Source organism: Pongo abelii, chromosome 12, assembly GCF_028885655.2.
Source record: "Pongo abelii isolate AG06213 chromosome 12, NHGRI_mPonAbe1-v2.0_pri, whole genome shotgun sequence".
NCBI classification, from domain to species: domain Eukaryota; kingdom Metazoa; phylum Chordata; class Mammalia; order Primates; family Hominidae; genus Pongo; species Pongo abelii.
Window position 1 is genome coordinate 27015693 of NC_071997.2, and position 21035 is coordinate 27036727.

General features: G+C 38.6%; 1 long non-coding RNA gene across 1 annotated transcript in view; it reads right to left on the reverse strand.

Moving 5' to 3' along the window:
* LOC129057499 (uncharacterized) overlaps positions 1-16212 on the reverse strand; it is a 29696-nt gene extending 13484 nt beyond the window's left edge. Inside the window, exon 1 of the long non-coding RNA XR_008522069.1 lies at positions 15983-16212. This is a non-coding gene — a long non-coding RNA (uncharacterized LOC129057499). The remainder of the gene's footprint in view (positions 1-15982) is intronic.
* Positions 16213-21035: the final 4823 nt, after the last annotated feature.

Sequence of the window (21035 nt, forward strand, 5' to 3'; positions counted from 1 at the left end):
CAGCCAAGACTCATATCCAGAAAAACTATCTTTCAAAAATAAAGGTGAAATAGCCAGATGCAGTGGTTCACATCTGTAATCCCAGCACTTTGGGAGGCTGAGGCAGGTGGATCACCTGAGGTCAGGAGTTCTAGACCAGCCTGGCCAACACAGTGAAACCCCATCTCTACAAAAAATACAAAAAATTAGCCAGACATGGTGGTGCACGCCTATAATCTCAGCTACTCAGGAAGCTGAGGCAGGAGAATCGCTTGGGCCCAGGAGACAGAGGTTGCAGTGAGCCAAGATTGTGCCACTGCATTTCAGCCTGGGTGACAGAGCAAGACTCCATCTCAAAAAAAAAATTAAAAATTAAAAACAAAGGTGAAATAAAAACATACCCAGATAAACAAAAAGTCAGATAATTCATTGCTGGCACAACTTTTTCCTACAAGAAATACTAAAGCAGTTTTTTCATGCTAGAAGCATAAAAACACAGACAGCATTTAATAATAGAAATAAATTGGAAAATTCACCAATACATAAAAATTTAAAAACATGCTCTGAAAAAACCAATACGTCACTGAAAAAAACCACAAAGGAAATTATTAATAGAAAATATTACAGATGAATAAAAATGAATACACACCATAGAAAAACATGAGACTCAGTTAATGCAGCAGTTAGGGAGAAACTTATACATGCCTACTTTAAGAGAAGAAAAGAAATATTTCAAATCAACAACCTAACACTCCACCTTAAGACAGCGAAAAAAAAGAGCAAAAACCCAAAACAAGCAGAAGGAAGGAAATAAGGACTATAGCAGAAATTAATGAAATACATTATAGAAAGATAATAACAATTATCAATGAAACAAAAAGTTGCTTCTTTGAAATGATCAATAAAATTGAAAAATGTTTAGCTAGACTGATCAAGAAAAGAGGACTAAGACTCATATTACTAAAATCAGAAATAAAATAGGGTATATTACTACCCACCTTACAGAAATAAAAAGGAATATAAGGAAATACTATGAACAGATGTATGCCAACAAATTAGATGACCTAAATGAAATGGACATGTTTCTAGAATGATACCGGCTACCAAAACTGACTCAAGAATAAGCAGAAAACCTGAATACATCTATAATAAGTAAAAACATTGAAACAGTAATTTAAACACTATCTACAAAGAAAAACCCAGGCATAGATGACTTTACTAGCGAATTATACCAACATTTAAAGATGAATTAATACCATTTCCCAACAAATTCTTCCAAAAATAGAAGAGGAGGGAACACATCTCAATACATTCTATGAGGCTTGTGTTATCCTGATACTGAAACTGAACAAGTACGTACAGGAAAATAAACTTGCACACTAATATCTCTTGTGCATATAAATGTAAAAATTTTCAACATAATACTAGCAAATTAAATCTAGCAATATATATGTTTTTGATTTTCTGGAGTTTTGGGGTTTGTTTTTTCAGACATGGTCTCTGTTGTGCAGGCTGGAGTGCAGTGGCACAATCATAGCTCACTGTAGCTTCAAACTCTTGGGTTCAATTGATGCTTCCATCTCAGCCTCTTGAGTAGCTGGGGCTACGGGTGTGTGCCACCACACTCAGCTAATTTTTTTGGTAAAAATTTGTGTAGAGACGGAGGTCTTGTTTTGTTGCCCAGGCTGGTCTCACACTCCTGGCCTTAAGTGATCCTCCCGCCACAGCCTCCCAAAGTGCTGGGATTGCAGGCATTAGCCACTATGCCCAGCCCACATCCAGTAATATATAAAAAGGATTACAACGATAATCAAATGGGATTTATCCTAAGAATATAATGTTGATTTTATATCAGAAAATAAATTAATATGATACATCTTATCAATAGAATTAAGGAAATAAACCACATGATTATCTCAAAATAATTTGACAAAATTCAACTCTTGATGATAAAAACACTCAAAAACTAGGAATAGAAGGGAACTTCCTTAACCTCGTAAAAGGCATCTATGAAAAACCTACAGCTAACATTACACTTACTGGTGAAAAGTTGAAGGCTTTTGTGCTAAGATTGGAAATAAGAAAAGGATGACCACTCCCACCACTTTATTCAACATTGTATTGGAGGTTCTAGCCAGCACAATTAGGAAAAACTAAATAAATAAAAGGTATCCAGATTTCAAAGAAAGAAAGAAGTCTCTAGCTGCAGATGCCATGATCTCATATACAGACAACTCTAAATATCCAGTAAAAAGCTTTGAGAACTAACAAATGGGTTTAGCAATGTTGTAGGATACAAGACCAATATACAAAAATCTACTATGTGTTCATACAGTAGGAATGAACAAACAAAGAAGAAAATTAAGAAAACAATTTTAGCCTAGTGCAGTGGCTTGCACCTGTAATCCCAGCACTTTAGGAGGCTGAGGCAAGTGGATCACCTGAGGTCAAGAGTTTGAGATCAGCCTGGCCAACATGATGAAACCTCATATCTACTAAAAATACAAAAATTAGCCAGGCATGGTGGTGCACACCTGTAATCACAGCTACTCGGGAGGCTGAGGCAGGAGAATTGCTTGAACTTGGGAGGCAGAGGTTGCAGTGAGCGGAGATGTGCCACTGCACTCTAGCCTGGGTGATGGAGTGAGACTCTGTCTCAAAAAAAACAAAAACAAAAACAAAAACAAAAAACAAAGAAAACAATTTCATTTGCAATGCCTCAAAATGAGTAAAATGGGGCAGGACGCAGTGGCTCATGCCTATAACCCCAACACTTTGGGAGGACGAGGCTGGCCGATCACTAGAGGTCATGAGTTCAAGACCAGCCTGGCCAACATCAAGAAACCTTGTCTCTACTAAAAACAAAAACAAAACAAAAATTAGCCGGGTGTGGTGGTGGGTGCCTGCAATCCCAGCTACTCAGGAGGCTGACGCAGGAGAATTGCTTGAACCCGGGAGGCAGAGGTTGCAGTGAACAGAGATCACAACACTGCACCCCAGCCTGAGCAACAGAGGGAGACTCCGTTTCAAAAAATAATAATAATAATACAATGGGAATAAAGTTAACAAAAAAATGCAAAAGCTATACTCTGAAAATTATAAAACATTGTTGAAAGAAATTTTAAAAGATATAAGTAAATGGAAAGACATCTATGTTTATGGATTAGAAGACCTAGTATTTTTAAGATGACAATATTTCCTGGACTTATTTAGACTCAACACATTTCCTAATAAAATTCTACCTGGCTTCTTTGCAGAAATTATTAAGCTGATGCTAAATTTCATTTGGAAATTCTAGGGACGCAGAAGAACCAAAGCAATCTTGAAAAATAACAAAGTGAGAGGATTCACACTTCCTGATTTCAAATTTTACTACAAAGCTAGTAATCAAGATAGTGTGATACTAGAATAAGAAAAAATGTACAGATCATTGGAATACAATTGGGAATTTAGAAATAAGCCCTCATATTTACGGTCAGTTGATTTTTGGCAAGAGTGTCACTGGAATTCAATGGAAGAAAGAATAGTCTGTTAAACAAACAATGCTGGAACAGCTGGCTATCTAGAAGACAAGCATGAAGTTGTACCCTTACCTCACACCATATTCAAAAATTAGCTCAAAATAGATCATATATCTCATGTAACTATAAAATTCTTAGAGGAAAACATTGGCATATATCTTTGTGACCTTTGAATAGGCAGTGGCTTTTTAGATATGACACAAAAAGCACAACCAACAAAATAAAAAATAGACAATTTAGACACTATTAAATTAAAAACTTTTGTTTTTCAAAAGATGCATCAAAAAATTACAAAGCACCCCAGAGAATGGGAGAAAAATTTGTAAATCATATATCTGAGAAGGGATTTGTATGCAGAATATCTAAAGAACACTTATAACTCAATAATACAAATAATACAATTTAAAAACAGGCAAAAAATCTGAATAGCTATTTCTCAAAAAAAAGATACACAAATACCCAAAATTCATATAAGATGCTCAATTATTATTTTCTGCGTTGAATTGTCTTGGCATCCCCATCAAAAATCAACTGACTATAAATGTGAGGGCTTATTTCCAGACCCTCAATTCTATTCCACTGATCGTCATTTCTATTCTTGCATCAGTGACATACTGTCTTGACTACTGCAGATTTGAAACTGGGAAGCATAAGTCCTCTAACTTTATTCTTTTTCAAGATTGTTTTGGTTATTCTGGGTCTCTTGCATTTCCATATAAATTTTAGATCAGCTTGCCAATTTCTACAAAGAAACCAGCTTGGATTTTAATACAGATTGCTTTGAATTTTAGATCAAGTTGGGGGAAATATTGCCATCTTAAAATATATAGTCTTCTGGCTGGGCACGGTGGCTCACACCTGTAATCCCAGCACTTTGGGAGGTTGAGGTGGGCAGATCACTTGAGGTCAGGGGTTTGAGGTCAGCCTAGCCAACATGGTGAAACCTTGTCTGTACCAAAAATACAAAAATTAAGTGTGGTGGTGCATGCCTGTAGTTCCAGCTACTCGGGAGGCTGAAGCAGGAGAATTGCTTGAACCTGGAAGGTGGAGGTTGCAGTGAGCCGGGATCATGCTGCTGCATTCCAGCCTGGGCGACAGAGCGAGACTCCATCTCAAATAAATAAATAAAATAAAATAAAATAAAATAAAATATATAGTCTTCTGATTCTTTAACACAAATGTGTTTCTATTTACTTGGGTTTTCTTTAATTTTTTTCAACAGTGTACAAGTTTTTGGATTTTCAGTGTACAAATTTTGGATTTATTTCTTTTCTTAATATATTCCTAAGTATTTTATTGTTTTTGATGCTATTCTAAATGGAGTTTTCTTAATTTCATGTTCAGATTGTTCCCTGCTAATTTATAGAAATATTTCTATAAACTAGAAATGACAGTCTTGAATCCTGCATCCTTACTGAACTGGTTTGTTAGTTCCAGTGTTTTCTTTTTGGTGAATTCCTTAAGATTTTCTATATACAAGATTATGGATACAGAAATGCACCTATGTACAAGTAGCTTGTATACATGAATCTATACACAAGATTGTGTCATCTACTAATAAATATAGTTTAATGTCTTCTTTTTAAGTTTAGATGCCTGTATTTTATTTTCTTTGCCTACTTGCCCTAGCTAGAACTGCCAGCACAATGCTGCATGGAGTGGCAAAAGTGGGTATCCTTATGTTGTTACTGGTCTTAGTGGTAAAGTAATCAGACTTTCATCAGTTAAGTATAATATTAGCTGTAGGATTTGTCGGTGTTTTTTTGTAAAATATTCTTTGTTAGTTTCTTTGTCTATTCTTAGTTTCTTGAATATTGGATGTTGAATTTTGTCAAATGATTTTTCTGTGTCTAGTGATATAATTATGTTTTTATCTTTTATTTTATTAATATGGCATATTACATTAATTGATTGTCATTAATTGATTAATTAATTTTCCAATGTTAAACTAACCTGTATTCCAGGGATAGTTCCACTTGGTCATGGTGTGTAATCATTTTCATGTGTTACTAGATTCAATTTGCTAGTAGTTTTGGAGGATTTTCACGTCTACATTAATAAGAAATGTTACTCTGTGGTTTTCTTTTTATTGTGATGTCTATCGTTTTGGTATCAGGCTTATACAGGCCTCATAAGTAAGTTTGGAAATGTTCTCTCTTCTTTTAATTTCTGTAAGAGTTTGTAAGGATTCTTATATATTTGTTAAAATTCACTAGTGAAGATGTCCATAGCTGAGTTTTGTTTATAGGACGTTCTGAAGTTACTAATTCAATTATTTTTGTCTTGTTATAAGTCTACTCATATTTTCTGTTTCTTCATGAGCTGGTTTTGTTAATTTGCTTTTGTTTCCAGGAATTTCTCCATTTCCTCTAAGCTATGTAGTTTGTTGGCATACAGTTATTTAGAGTTTTCTTTATAAATGTTGTTATTCTATGTAAGGTCAGTAGTGAAGTCTCCTCTCTCAGTTCTAATTTTAGTAATTTGAATCTTCTCTCTCCTTTTTTGTTAGTCAGACTAGCTGAAGATTCATCAAAATTGTTGATATTTTCAAAGAATCAACAACTGGTTTTGTTGATTTTCTCTATTTTTCTATTCTGTATTTCATTCGTTTCCATTCAAATGTTTATTATTTCATTACTTATACTTGCTTTGGATTTAATTTGTTTTGTTCTGTCTTCCTTCCTTTTTTCCCTTCCTTCCTTCCTTCTTTTTTTCCTCCCTCCCTCCCTCTCTCTTTCTTTCTTTTTTTTTTTTTTTGTCAGAGTCTTTCTCTGTTGCCCAGGCCTGAGTGCAGTGGTGAGATCACAGCTCACTGCAGCCTCGACCTCCCAGGCTCAAGCAATTCTCCCACCTCAGCCTGACTAGAAGCTGGGACTACAGGGTTGCACTACTACACTCAGCTAACTTTTCTGTATTGTTCTGTAGAGAAGGGGTTTTGCCATGCTGCCCAAGCTGGTCTGGAACTCCCGGGTTTCAGCGATCCAACCACCTCTGCCTCCCAAAGTGCTGGGATTACACCATGTTTGGCCTATTTTCCTATTTCTTAGGGGGTATACTTAGGTTATTGATTTTAGATCTTTGTTTATTTATTTATTTTTAGAGGTAGGGTCTTGCTTTGTCACCCAGGCTGGAGTGCAGTGGCACCATTATAGCTCACTGCAGCCTGAAACTCCTAGGCTCAAGCCATACTTCTGCCTCAGCCTGTGGAGTATCTGGTATTACAGGCAGGAGCCACCACATCCGGCTTTTCCTTTTTTATTATAATACAGTTTTTCCCAACTATAAATTGTTCTCTAAACACTGCTTTATCTGCTTCCAGAGGTTTTGCTATTGATAGATGCAGGGGGAGGATAAGAGGGAGTGTCCCCAGAGAACTTACCACTGGCCTGTGCACTGAGAGAACCGGGTGGAGCCGGGGGAAGTTTGGGCCTTTTGCAGCCAGGAGAAGCCTGGACTCTTCAGTTTCTGTTTGGTGGCCTAGGATTCAATCCGTGAGGTGGTGGGCCTGTTAGCAGGACTCCATCTCGCTTTGCTGAGTTTTTTTTTTTCTTTTTTTTTTCCCTTTTTGCCCAGTAAAATCCTGCTCTACTCACCCTTCCATGTGTCCATGTGCCTAAATTTTTCTGGTCGTGTGACAAGAATCCAGTTTTAGTTGAATTAAGGAGCAAAGTTCTGCAATATTTTGGCGCCCAGACGTGGGGCTTGAGGAGGGGTAAGATGTGAACCAAAAATTCTTTTTCCCTTTCACTTCTAAGCCTTTTTGTCCTCAGACTTCTTCTGAGATAGAGGAAACTGTGCACGAGCCCACCCCAATGGCTGCAGGCTCAAGGGATGAATGGGCAAAAGGGGACTCCCCTGCCCTTCTCCAGGCCAGGGCTAGGAACCCGTTTGTATAAGAATAAGAGGTTCTTCCCCCAGGCATCTTTCCAACCCTGCACTTTAAACTTTTTTTTCCTTTTCTCTACCCTGTCAGCAGTAAACTTTTAAGTGAGAGGGGGTTTTTTGTTTTTTCTTCCTTTTCAAAGACGTTTTACTAGGCCAGGAATGAGAAGGATCCCTGTTTATAGTCTCTGCAAAGTTTTGATTATGAAAAAGGATTTGTGAGGTTGGTCTTAAGCTGTAGCCAATCTGGTGTGCTTTGCACGCCTTTGTGAATTGTCTGTAGCAAACTTTGCTGAAGGCTTCCATCTTGCTTTATGCCCTTGGAAGCTGGCCTGTAACCACGTGGCAATGCTTTGTTTAGCCTCCGCCATTTTCCAATGGTGGCCGGGGTTCAATCCTGGCTTAGGGACTGAGTACTTTAAGGTTGATACCTGTGTGACTTTTGCCATTTGCTGACTCTTCTTCTCCATGAACAACGTCTAGGCTTTTTCTTAAATCTTCCTTTCTCTGGGTCATCTTTAAAGGTTCTAAATTTTGTGAGAACTGCTTACCCCTTTTGAAAATACCTCATATACTCACAGTTAAATCATAGTCTTAATTGAGGCTTGTTGGTTTCACCTGCAAGGTTATTTTCAGTAATATTTGAAAGCCAGAAATATTGGCCACTTGGCAGGGCTAAAGTCAGGTAATAAGGGAGGTGGCAGGGCTAAAGTCAGGTAATAAGGGAGTTAAAAGGATTTTCTTAAAGAGCGCTCAGCTTAATTAAAAGTGGATATCCAAGTTATAGGTATATTTAAAAGGCCATTATGTTTTTCTTTTCTTGGATCTTGTTTTGCTGGAAAAGGGTTTTTTCTCAGTTGACTAAATTCTTTTTCTCCATTTTCTCTTGCTACTCTTATTATATATGCATTGTGTGTGTAATGTCTATAAAAAGACCTCTAATTAATTGGCCTGAAGGAAGATCAGTGCTTTCCTGAGACCAGCTCGGTCGGGGAGACCCTAACCCAGCAGTGCTAGAGGAATTAAAGACACACACACAGAAATATAGAGGTGTGAAGTGGGAAATCAGGGGTCTCACAACCTTCAGAGCTGAGAGCCCTGAACAAAGATTTACCCACATATTTATTAACAGCAAACCAGTCATTAGCATTGTTCCTATAGATATTAAATTAACTAAAACTATCCCTTATGGGAGACAAAGGGATGGGCCGAATTAAAGGAATAGGTTGGGCTAGTTAACTGCAGCAGGAGCATGTCCTTAAGGCACAGATCACTCATGCTATTGTTTGTCACTTAAGAATGCCTTTAAGCTGTTTTCCACCCTGGGCAGGCCAGGTGTTCCTTGTGCTGGTTCCCGTAAACCCACAACCTTCCAGCATGGGCTTTATGGCCATCATGAACATGTCACAGTGCTGCAGAGATTTTGTTTATGGCCAGTTTTGGGGCCAGTTTATGGCCAGATTTTGGGGGACTTGTCCCCAACAGTGCTTGGATCAAATATTTTTTAAAGGGAAAATAAAAGCTGTGGTACCTTTTAGTTCATATGACTTTAATCTTTGAGAAATAAAAACAGCCTGAAAAATTATTGGTGAAATGCAGATGTCCTCAAAATGTAAATAGGTGAACTAAATTATGCAGGTCAGATACTAAGTTTGCTAAATATTTTAAGGTTATAAACTGCCTTTTTGGTTTTTGAGAACTGTTTGACTTGCCTGCTTCACAATTGGTAAGGCCTGGGAACATATGGAATTAACCATGCCCTTAACTATGCTGGAAGGAGTCAAACCTTGGCTGCACCCAGCACATAATTAAATTACTAGGTTTTGCATTAAAGTTAAAAATTGCTAAGAATGACCATTATAACATGAGACTGAAAGTACTGGAAATAGATTTACATGCGAGGTATATAAGAACACTAAGATGTGTTTTTAGTAAAAGATTGTACAAAAGCACGGAAATGTAAATCCTTGCCTAGGTTTGAAGGATGATTTTTGAATTAAATAAGATAAAGCTGAAGGTTTAAACAAATGATGGAAGGATTGTAAAAATTAATCTTGCAAAAATTCCATGTGTGAATATATTGACTAAATTCAAAAGGGTATTATATGATTTTTCTGTAAATTGAGCATTGAAATAAAAGCACAACAAGGTACTCTTAAGGCACTAATATTCTCTTTAGCAAAATTTGCAAGGGTTATAAAAGGTTTTTATTTTTTAAACTTCTGAGTCATCATTTTGGCAAAATAAGTAACATGGTAATCTGGAATTCTATTTCATAACATCAAGTGTTTTAAACTTCTAACATATTTAACAGACTTCCCAAAATCAAACTTCAGTTTCAACATTGTCTTTCCTGATGCCTGACATTCGGATGCTACAGAGGGCCCCTGGAGTATCCAAAAGAGAGGTAAACAGGATTATTTGACATGTTTAGTTACATGGGATTGTCAAATGATGTTCAATCTTCTTTAGGTTATATTTTGGTGGATAATACTAATATATGTTCCAAAGTTGTATGGGATTTCTAAAATTCTAATATCTAAAGTATATGCTAAATCATAATTAAGGTGGTTATGTTATTTTAAACCACAGACATAACCAAATATTTTTGCCAATTGTGTTTCTGACTGTAACTACCCTGGACATTTTGTTCTTCACAATCGTTGTCTTGTTTTGATCCTTTTCAAAGTATGGACTATATTAAGCTATAGGATTCTGACAGGTGCTTTCAAATACAGGTTTCTCATAACCTTGGAGACTGTGACATTGGAATAAACGAAAAACGTATAGGATTCATGAAGAGCTGAAATGTTCACTGATATCAAGCAAAGCAAGAGCTAACTGGATGGACTGAACTAATAGAAAACTGAAGAAATCTTTTTGACTTTGCTTGGAACATGCTAATCCTTGTTTTGTTTTTCAGAGCCAAGGAAATTTATTTTGAGCTATTTATGGTCTTTAATAATTGAGAAAGCTATACTCCTGTGAACAAAATTTGGAGCATGTTTGTTTCTCTCTACCTGGTTCCTCTAGAATTTGGAAACTATCTGTGAGTATTCTTGGCTTATGGCAATATAGTTTTTTGCATCAGTGCAGTAAGGATCCATTTTCCTTTGCAACAGGATGCAATTGGAGAAACTGGTTGTTTTACCAAGGCTTAGACTAGAAGGGTATGCTTCCCTTTAAGGAGTTGTATTAGTCTGTTTTAATGCTGCTGATAAGGACATACCTGAGACTAGGCAATTTACAAAAGAAAGAGATTTAATTGGACTTACAGTTCCATATGGCTGGGGAAGCCTCAAAATCACAGTGGAAGGCAAGGAGGAGCAAGTCCTTTCTTACATGGATGGCAGCAGGCAAAGAGAGAATGAGGAAGATGTAAAAGTGGAAACCCCTGATAAAACCATCAAATCTCGTGAGACTCATTCACTACCACAGAATAGTATGGGGGAACCACCCCCATGATTCAGTGATCTCCCACCCGGTCCCTCCCACAACACGTGGGAATTATGGGAGCACAATTCAAGATGAGAATTGGGACACAGAGCCAAATCATATCAGAAGTCAAGCTTGACTTGCAGAGCCAATAAAACCCCTTGGGAAAACTGGCCTCGTACTCTTGTCTACACAGTCCCCCTACAGGTTTCCTAACCTGTGATGAGTAAAGAATGTCACTCTCCAACAGGCTCAGGAACCACATGCTCTTGGGACCTCAAGAGAAGAGGAGTTTACCCAACTCACAAGTGTTTGAGGATACAAATCCATGGCTGGGCTCAGCTTTAAAAGGTCTTATCTGAGATTTCTTGTGGAACAGAGTTCCATCAAAGCCAATCTAAAAGGTCTATGTATACATAATCATTTTTGTTGCACTTTATGCAAATAATCAGGGAAAATATAAGACTAAATTCTATTGTGCAAACAACACAGTCCTATCATGATTTGTTTTTAATAGAAATGATGACTAGGGAGAGAGAAATTATAATTTATTTCAAAACTTATCATCATTAGACTGTAGACTTGTTAGTTGGTTTTAAGTTTTTGCCTACATTTTAGACTAACCCTGCTTGTTCCTGTGAACAAACTAGCAATCTCTGGCTGCAGCTCAGAAAGAACAAAAGGGATGTGATATAAAAATCTGGATCAATATTCTAGTTCTGAGCAATTATCCTGAAAATCCTGCCAGGTGATGGGAATGAATAGGATGCCCATCACCTGGAGGTTTCCTTTTTGGGAAAGTAAGACCAAGGGAGCTAACCAAAGCCAAGTCCCATGCACTCAAATCTTAGCAAGCATAGCTATAGCCAGCAGTTATCTGGGTGTGTCACAAGACATCCTTTTCTTTCCCTTGTTGGAGGAGGACTCAATTCCACAGCTTAACCTTAGCATTGAGCTTATGATAAGGAGTCCATGCAATCACCCTGGGACACATTTTTGTCCCAAACTCACTTCCAAGCTTCGGGTCAAAGCCGTAGGAAAGAAAACTTGATCCCAGGATTCCAGAGGCAGTTAATAACGGAAGTTAAAAGGCACAGTGCAGGTGAGCATGACTAATTCCTGCCCATTAAGCCAAGCTTCCTGTTTCATGGATAAAGGTCATGCTAGAATCCATGGCATAAATGAAGTCTAGGGAATTCAAGGGCTACTGACAGCAGGGGAGATAGGGATATTCCCACCCCCAACTCCCAGCTCCCACTAACATGGATGAAAGCCATTTTGACACCCATGCATGGCACCCTGTGGCAGTTGCTGGGACTCAGGGATACTAGGATGGAGGAAAGAAAAAGGAACACCTAACTTTTCCTCCCTCACATACCCAAGGGATTTGCTAGGAAGATAAAGGAACCAGGGTCGCCTGCTACCCTCTTTCTGGATGAGTAGCCATTCATCTGCAGTGTGTACGCCTTTCAAATGCATCCTGAACCCCTGAGACTTCTCTGAAAAAATGCCTCCTTTTTCCTTTTTCCTCCTCTGTCCTGTTCACTGATAGTTAATTGTATCTCTGTACTATGGGACACTCCCTTCAGATGCATCCTCCAAACTGGGAAGAGTTAATTTCCCAAACCTTAGACTGGTTGGCTTAGGATTGGGCTCAGGGGAAGGGAACCCAGAAGTCTAATACGGGGCAAAAGAGTATAAGTTTTTTTAGCAGTCAGACTTTTGGTGCCTCCTCCCTGCACAAACTGGTAAAAGGCCTCAGGATATTTGAGCTGCCCTTACCCCTGCTGTTGCAGAAAGTCAGGGACCCCGAACAGAGGGACCGGCTGAAGCCATGGCAGAAGAACCTAAATTGTGAAGATTTCATGGACATTTATCACTTTCCCAATCAATATTCTTGTGATTTCCTATGCCTGTCTTTACTTTAATCTCTTAATCCCATCATCTTCATAAGCTGAGGATGAATGTCGCCTCAGCACCCTGTGATGATTGCGTTAACTGCACAAATTGTTTGTAGAGCATTGTGTTTAAAAAATATGAAATCTGGTCACCTTGAAGAAAGAACAGGATAACAGCGATGTTCAGGGAACAAGGGAGATAATCTTAAAGTCTGGCTGCCTGTGGACTGGGCAGGACAGAGCCATATTTCTCTTATTACCAAAAATGGGTAAGAGAAATATCACTGAATTCTTTCCCCAGTAAGGAATATTAATAATTAACAGCCCTGGGAAAAGAATGCATTCCCAGGGTGAGGCCTCTAAAATGGCCACCCCAGGAGTGTCTGCCTTATGCAGATGTAGATAGGGATGAAACATGCCCTAGTCTCCTGCAGCATGCCCAGGCTTGCTAGGACTAGGAAATTCCAGCCTGGCAAATTCTAGTCAGACTGGTTTTCTGCTCTTGAACCCTGAAAATGCATGCGCAGCGGGACATGGAAGTTCATTAGTGATTCTAGTTTCACCCTGACCTTCTGCCTTGTGATCTTTTGTCACCCTTGAAGCATGTGATCTCTGTGAGCCACACCCTATTCGTACACTCCCTCAGCTTTGAAAATTGCTAATAAAAACTTGCTGGTTTTACGGCTCAGGGGGCAGCATGGAACCTGCTGACATGTGATGTCTCCCCCAGACACCCAGCTTTAAAATTTCTCTCTTTTGTACTCTTTCTCTTTATTTCTCAGACTGGCCAACACTTAGGGAAAATAGAAAAGGACCCTCGTTGAACTATCAGGGGCGGGTTCCCCCGATACCCACCCTTATTTCATTTTGATACATGTTTTCTTTCTTTTCTTCTTCTTTTTATTTTTTTTTCTGAGATGGAGTCTTGTTCTGTTGCCCAGGCTGGAGTGCAGTGGTGTGATCTCGGCTCACTGCAACCTCTGCCTCCTGGGTTCAAGCGATTCTCCTGACTCAGCCTTCTGAGTAGCTGGGATTATAAGCACCCACCACCATACCTGGCTAATTTTTGTATTTTTAGTAGAGACAGGGTTTCACCATTGGCCAGGCTGGTCTTGAACTCCTGGCCTCAAGTGATCCGCCCACTGTGGCCTCCCAAAGTGCTGAGATTGCATGCATGAGCCACCGCACCTGGCCGATATATGTTTTCTAATAACCCAGTTTGTCTTTTCTTGCCTTCAGGCCGTGAAACTCCAAACGGTCATGCAACTGGAGACTTGGACCACAGCCCCTTCTGCCAGGGACCCTTAGATAGGCCTCTGAGGGAGCTCTGACTGCCGTTTTCCTCAAACAGCGCCCCCTGTCAGCATGAAGCAGTTAAGATCGGCCTTTGTCCTGATCCTTATTCTTATTCTAACAGCAGTTAGATGTACTTCTTTAGTGGGGGGAATGATAGATGCAGGAGGCAGATAAGGGGGAAGGTCCCCAGAGAACCTCCCATGGGCCTGCACACTGGGAGAACAGGCTGGAGCCAGGGAAAGTTTGTGCTGTTTGCAGTGGGGAGGAGCCTGGCCTCTCCTTTCCTGTGTAGTGGCCTGGGATTCAATCTGTGAGTCCTGTTAGCAGGACTGCATCTTGCTTTGCTGAGTTTTTTTTTTTTTTCATTTTTTGCCCAATAATATCCTGCTCTACTCACCCTTCAGTGTGTCTGTGCCTAAATTTTCCTCGTCTTGTGACAAGAATCAGAGTTTAGGGTAACTAAGGAGCAATGCTCTGCAACAGTATGTTGAGTTTTCATGTTAATTTTTTTCAAATTATTTTCGAATTTCCCTTCTGAGTTCTTCTTTGACCCTTTGGTTACTGAGAACTGTGTTGTTTAATTTCCATTTATTTGTAAATTTCCCAAATTTCCTTCTGTTGTTGATTTCTGTTTTAATTCCATTGTGCTCGGAGAACATAATTTGTATGACTTCAATTCTTTTTTATTTATTTAGGCTTTTAAAAATCCTACCATATAATCTATCCTAGAGGATATTTCATGTACAGTTGAACATGAGGTATGTTCTGTTATTGTTGGGTGGAATATTCTACAACTTTGTTAAATCTAGTTGGCTTATGGTATTGTTAATGTTTATATATCCTTTTAGATTTGCTTCATTATTTTACCCATTACTTAAAGTGGAGTACTGCAATAATCAATTACTACTATTACAATGTTCACTTCTCACTTCAATTCTGTTTTTGCTACATGTATTCTGGGGTTCTATTGTGGATGTATATATGTTTATAATTACTATCTCTTCCTCATAGTTTAACCTTGTTACAATTATAAAATGTCTCTGTTTGTCAGTAGTATTTTTGTTTTGTTTTAAGTTTGTTTTGTAGTATATTAGTATAACTTCTCCAGTACTCTGTTGGTTACTGTTTCTGTGGTATACTTTTGTTCATCATTTTACCTTAAACTTGTTTATACCTTAAAATTTACATTCATCTCTGTACACAATGTGTAGTTGGATCATATTTTTTAAAAGTCCATTCAGAAAATCTCTGCTTTTTGATTGGAGTCTTTAATACATTTTTACTGATCCATTGATTGATTGAGACAGAGTCTTGCTCTGTCACTCAGGCTGGAGTACTGTGGTGCAATGATAGTTCACTATAGCCTAAAATTCCTGGGCTCAAGTGATCCTCCCACCTCAGCCTCCTAAATAGTTGAAACTACAAGTGTGAGCCACCGTGCCTGGCTAATATTTTTAAAAATTTTTCTAGAAATGGGGTCTTACTATGTTGCCTAGGCTGGACTTGAATGCATGACCTCAAACAGTTCTCTCACCTCAGCCTCCCAAAGTGCTGGGATTGCAGGCATGAACCACACACTCAGCCACATTTACATTTAATATAACTTGAGATACAGTAGTACTGATGTCTGTCATTTGCTGTGTATTTTCTATATATCTTATATCCTGTGTGTTCCTCTATTACTCATTACTGTCTTCTTTTGTGGTAAATAGGCGTTTTCTAGTATGCTATTTTAATTTGCTTGTTTCATTTATATATGTAGACATATAGTCATTTTCTTAGTATTTGTTCTGGAGGTTACAGTTATCTTCTCAATTTAAAACAATTGAGTTTTTAGAACTTAATTTCAATGACATACACAAACTGTGCTCCAGTTAAGCTCTCTTTACTCCCCCACTTCTTTGTGCTATTATTGTCATACAAATTATATCTTTTTACATTATGAGCCCATCAACACAGACTTATACTTACTTTTTATGCAGTTGTCTTTTAAATCAGAGAGAAGAAGGCATTGCACACTGACTTTAAATTTGCCTTAGTTGTTTTTCTTTGTATGAATTTGAGTTACTCTCTAGTGACATTTTATTTCAGCCTAAAGGACTCCTTTAGTGCTTCTTAGTGGGTGGATCTGCTAGTAATGAATTCACTCAGTTTCTGTTTGTCTGAGGTAGTCTTAATTTCTCTTTCATTTTCAAGGACAGTTTTGCTGAATATAGAATTCTAGGTCTGCTCTTCCTTCCGTTCCTTTTATTACTTTGAATGTGTCATCTTACTGCCTTCTGGTCTCTATGGTTTCTGGTGAGAAAACAGTTGTTAATTTTATTGAGGATTCTTTGTACACGAGGAGTTGCTTGTTTCTTGCTGCTTTCAAGAGTCTCTCCATCTTTGGTTTTAGATAGTTTAATTATGATGTATGCTTCTCTTTGAGTTCATTTTAGTTGGAGTTTGTTGAAATTTTTGGATTATAGATTAATTTTTAAATCAAATTTGGAAAGGTTTTAGTGAATATTTTTTTCTGCACTTTTATCTCCCTCTTCTCCTTCTGGTACTCCCAATTGGTACTAGATATATCTTAGTATACTTGATGGTGTCTACTGGTCTCTTAGGCTCTGTTCATCTTTCTTCATTGATTTTCCTATATGTTCCTCAGACTAGGCAGTATCCATGAAATTATCCTCAATTTTGCTAATTCTTCTGCCACTCAATCCTGCTATTGTCCCCCTATAATGGATTTTTCATTTCAGTTATTATACCTTTCAATTACAGAGTTTCTTTATATATAGTTACTTAATTCCTATATCTTTAACTACACTCTCTTTTTGGTGAGATATTGTTCTCATACTTTCCTTTAATTTTTGACACATGGTTTCCATCAGTTCTTTGAACACATTTATAATAGCTAATTTTAGGTCTTTGTCTAGTAAGTCTACAATTTATGCACTTTCAATGACAGTCTGTTGACTGCCTTCCAGCCTGTGTCCTTTTCTGCCTGTTTATGTGTCTTACAACTTTTTGCTAAAATATAGACACTAAAAATAATGTAATGTGGCAACTCTGAAAACCATGTTTCCCTTTCCCCCAGGGTTTGCTGTTGTTACTGTTTTTATTTCTTTGGTGCCTTTCTTGGACTAATTTTGTAAAGTCTGTATTCTTTGTCATCTGTAGTCACTGATACGTCACTGTAGCCATTTGTAGTCCTTACTTAGTTAGCTTAATTGTTCACTAATGATGAGAGAAATGCTCTATCATTCCTCAAATGCTAGAATCAAAGATTTTCTTTTCCTCTGTTTATGGTGGGACTATGTGTGCATATTAATGCATGCCTTCAATTTTCAGGCAGACAATTCACAGCTTTGCCTCAGCCTTCACATCCTGCTTGCTCAAAGCCTCACAGTTAGCCAGAAGTAAAACCTGGGTGTTCTCAGATTTCCAGAAATATGTTAATCTTTTTTTTTCTGTTAGATGAGCTCTTGCTATGTTGCCCATAGCATAGTTGACATCTTGCTATGTTGTCCAGTGGCTATTCACAGGTGCAATCATAACGCACTACAGTCTCAAACTCCTGGGCTCGAGTGATCCTTCCACCTCAGCCTCCTGAGTAGCTGGGACTATAGGCATGTGCCACCAGGCAGCTTATGTTAAATGTTTTTAATGCCCCCTCCCCATGGACATCTCATTCTTCATTTTTTTTTTCAAGTTTTTCAGTCAGCCTATTGTTAGCTGTAACTGGTGTCACTACCTGAGGCTGCTGTAATATTAAACAATTGTTACTGATTGTTTTCAACAATGCCCTGTGGAGAGGACCATTTGCACAGGGCAAGCTCTGAGTTATGCCAATTAAAGACAAACCCTGGGAAGGTAGCTTTTCCAGGAAGCTACCAGACAAGCAAATAGTGACAAGACTCTGGGAAAGGGGCTCTTTCAGGTGCTCCACATCCATTTTGTCCCTCCAGTGGCTGCTAGACTGCTCTTATGGTTGCAGGGCTGTTGGTTTTCAAGGTTACGCATACTCTTTTTTCTTCTTCTTCTTTTTTTTTTTTTTTTTGAGACAGGGTCTCACTCCATTGCCCAGGCTCACTGCAACCTCTGCCTCCTGGGTTCAAGTGATTCTTGTGCCTTAACCTCATGAGTAGCTGGGATTACAGGCATGCACCACTATGCCAGGCTAATTTTTATATTTTAAGTAGAGACAGGGTTTCATCATGTTGGCCAGGCTGGTCTCAAACTCCTGACCTCAAGTGATCCTCGTGCCTCAGCCTCCCCAAATGCTGAGATTACAGGTGGAGCCACCGTGCTCAGCCTCAAGGTTACACATATTCCATGTAGTTGTCCCTCAGTATCCATGGGAGATTGGTTCCAAGACCTCTGGTGGATACGAAAATCCATGGATGCTCATGTCCCATATATAAAATGGTGTAGTTTTTTTCATATAACCTATGCACATCCTCCTGTATACTTTCAATCATCTCTAGATTACTTATAATACTTAATACAATGTAAATGTTATGTAAATCGTTGTTATACTCTATTGTTTAAGGAATAATGACAAGAAAAAAAAGTCCATACAAGTTCAGTACAGATGCGATTTTTTTTTCCAGATATTTTTGATCTGTGATTTGGTTGAATCCATGGATGTGGAAACCATAGATTTGGATAGCTGACTGTATCCCTACAAAAATATCCTGTTAAATGGCCTGAAGATAAATTCTCATGTAGGATGGTTCTAGTCCTAAAGATAACACTGTTCACCTCTTAATTATTGTATGTAGATAATCTGAATCAGCTTGCAGCAGGACGAGCCGCGGACAAAACTCCTTGACACTGAGTTAAAGAAGGAAGGGGTTTATTCAGCCGGGAGCACTGACAAGACTCCCGTCTCAAGAGCCGAGCTCCCGGAGTGAGCAATTCCTGTCCCTTTTAAGGGCTTACAACTCTAAGGGGGTCTGCGTGAGAGGGTCATGATCAATCGAGCAAGTGGGGGTACATGACTGGGGGCTGCATGCACCGGTAATCAGAATGGAACAGGACAGGACAGGGATTTTTACAATGCTTTTCCATACAATATCTGGAATCTATAGATAACATAACTGGTTAGGTCAGGGATCAATCTTTAACTAGCAGGCCTAGGGCGCGGCACTGGGCTGTCTGCCTGTGGATTTCATTTCTGCCTTTTAGTTTTTACTTCTTCTTTCTTGGGAGGCAGAAATTGGGCATAAGACAATATGAGGGGTGGTCCCCTCCCTTAAGCTTACTTATTGTATATAGACCATTTAAGTCAGTATGTTCATCAGAATCCCTTGGAGGGCTTGTTAAAATACGGGTCACTTGGCCCCACTTTTAGAGTTTCTGATTCAGCAGATCTGGGATGGGGTCTGGGAATTTGCATTTCTAGCAAGTTCTGGGAGGACGTTGATGCTACTGGTTAGGGACCCCATGTTGAGAACTTCTGAAGGACTGAGATACTTTACCACCAGCATACTTAGCTATCACATCGCGATGCTTAGGGAAGATATAGCATGGTATTGTAAATCAAAAAGTGTTTGAGACAGATCTGTCAATTTAGAGGTTTATTTTGCCAAGGTTGAGGATGCAACTGGGAAAAAGAGGCACAAACTACAGTAGGATCTGTGGCCTATGCTTTTTCCCAAGAGAGTTTTGGGGACTTCAATACTTAAAGAGGAAAAAGTGGGTAGGAGGGGAAAGAAGAACAGTGAATTATGCATTTTTACATAAGGTAAGTAAACAGAGAGTAGAGGAAGAGGTCAAATATGCATTTGTCTTGGGGTGGGTGGAAGGATGATTCCTCCGCTTGTCTTTGCCCCATTCCTGTGACGATAAGCTGTTAATTTACATTGTCAGGGTGAGGGAGGCCACCTGGGGAGATATGTGGCCTTCTATCTTGCAGCTATCTCTTTAGGAACAAAAGGAAGGCAGTTTTTTTGCATGATTGAGTTCCCAAGCTTAGCTTTTCCCTTTGGAGTAGTGAGTTTGGGGGTCCCGAGATTTTATTTTCCTTTTACAGTATTAACTAACACATGACTCCCTTTTCTCTTGATAATTTTCATTCTATGGTGGAATTAGGGCCTCATTCTTTGCTACACTGAAAACATGATTGATCTTTGAAGATTATCCAGAATTACATAACAGTCAAGTGACAAATGTTATTGGAAGCTGATGCTCATTCAGTGTGTTACTGTACTAAATGAATGAATACTGAAATTAGACTGATATCTATTTTTAAATCTTTATAAATTTACTTTTTTTTTTCTTTTTTAAAAGTTAGTGTTTAACAACTTTCTTAGCTTGATTATGACTGCCGGGCACGGTGGCTCACGCCTGTAATTCCAGCACCTTGGGAGGCCGAGGCGGGTGGATCACCTGAGGTCAGGAGTTCAAGACCAGCCTGACCAACATGGAGAAACCCCGTCTCTACTAAAAATACAAATTTAGCCGGGGTGGTGGCACATGCCTGTAATCCCAGCTACTTGGGAGGCTGAGGCAGGAGAATCGCTTGAACCTGGGAGGCGGAGGTTGTGGTGAGCCGAGATTGCGCCATTGCACTCCAGCCTGGGCAAAAAGAGCGAAACTCCATCTCAAAAATAAATAAATAAATAGCATGGCCATAAAATTTATTGTTTGAACAGGAATACATTTGAGAGTGAAAGAGGGCCCTATTAATAATTTTGCTGCAAAAAGATGTAAACTGGGGCTGTTCCAAGCAAACTAATTGGTCACAGTAATTAAAAAAAATACAAAAATATTTTTGCATTTCTACAAATTTGATTTTCTTGGCTTTAACTTTGTACTGTGGAGTCAAGGTTCTGTCAATATTTCTTTCCATTTAGCTGGAGAAATAATAAGAGGGAACTGTTTTATTACTAAGTTACTTTTCAGAAGAGAAATAAAATAAAAAGTAAAGAAATAAAAATTTAAAACTAGGACATTTTCTTTCTTTTCTTTTTTCTTTTTTTTTTTTTTTTTTTTTTTTTTTTAGAGATACAGGGTGTTGCTCTGTCTCCCAGGC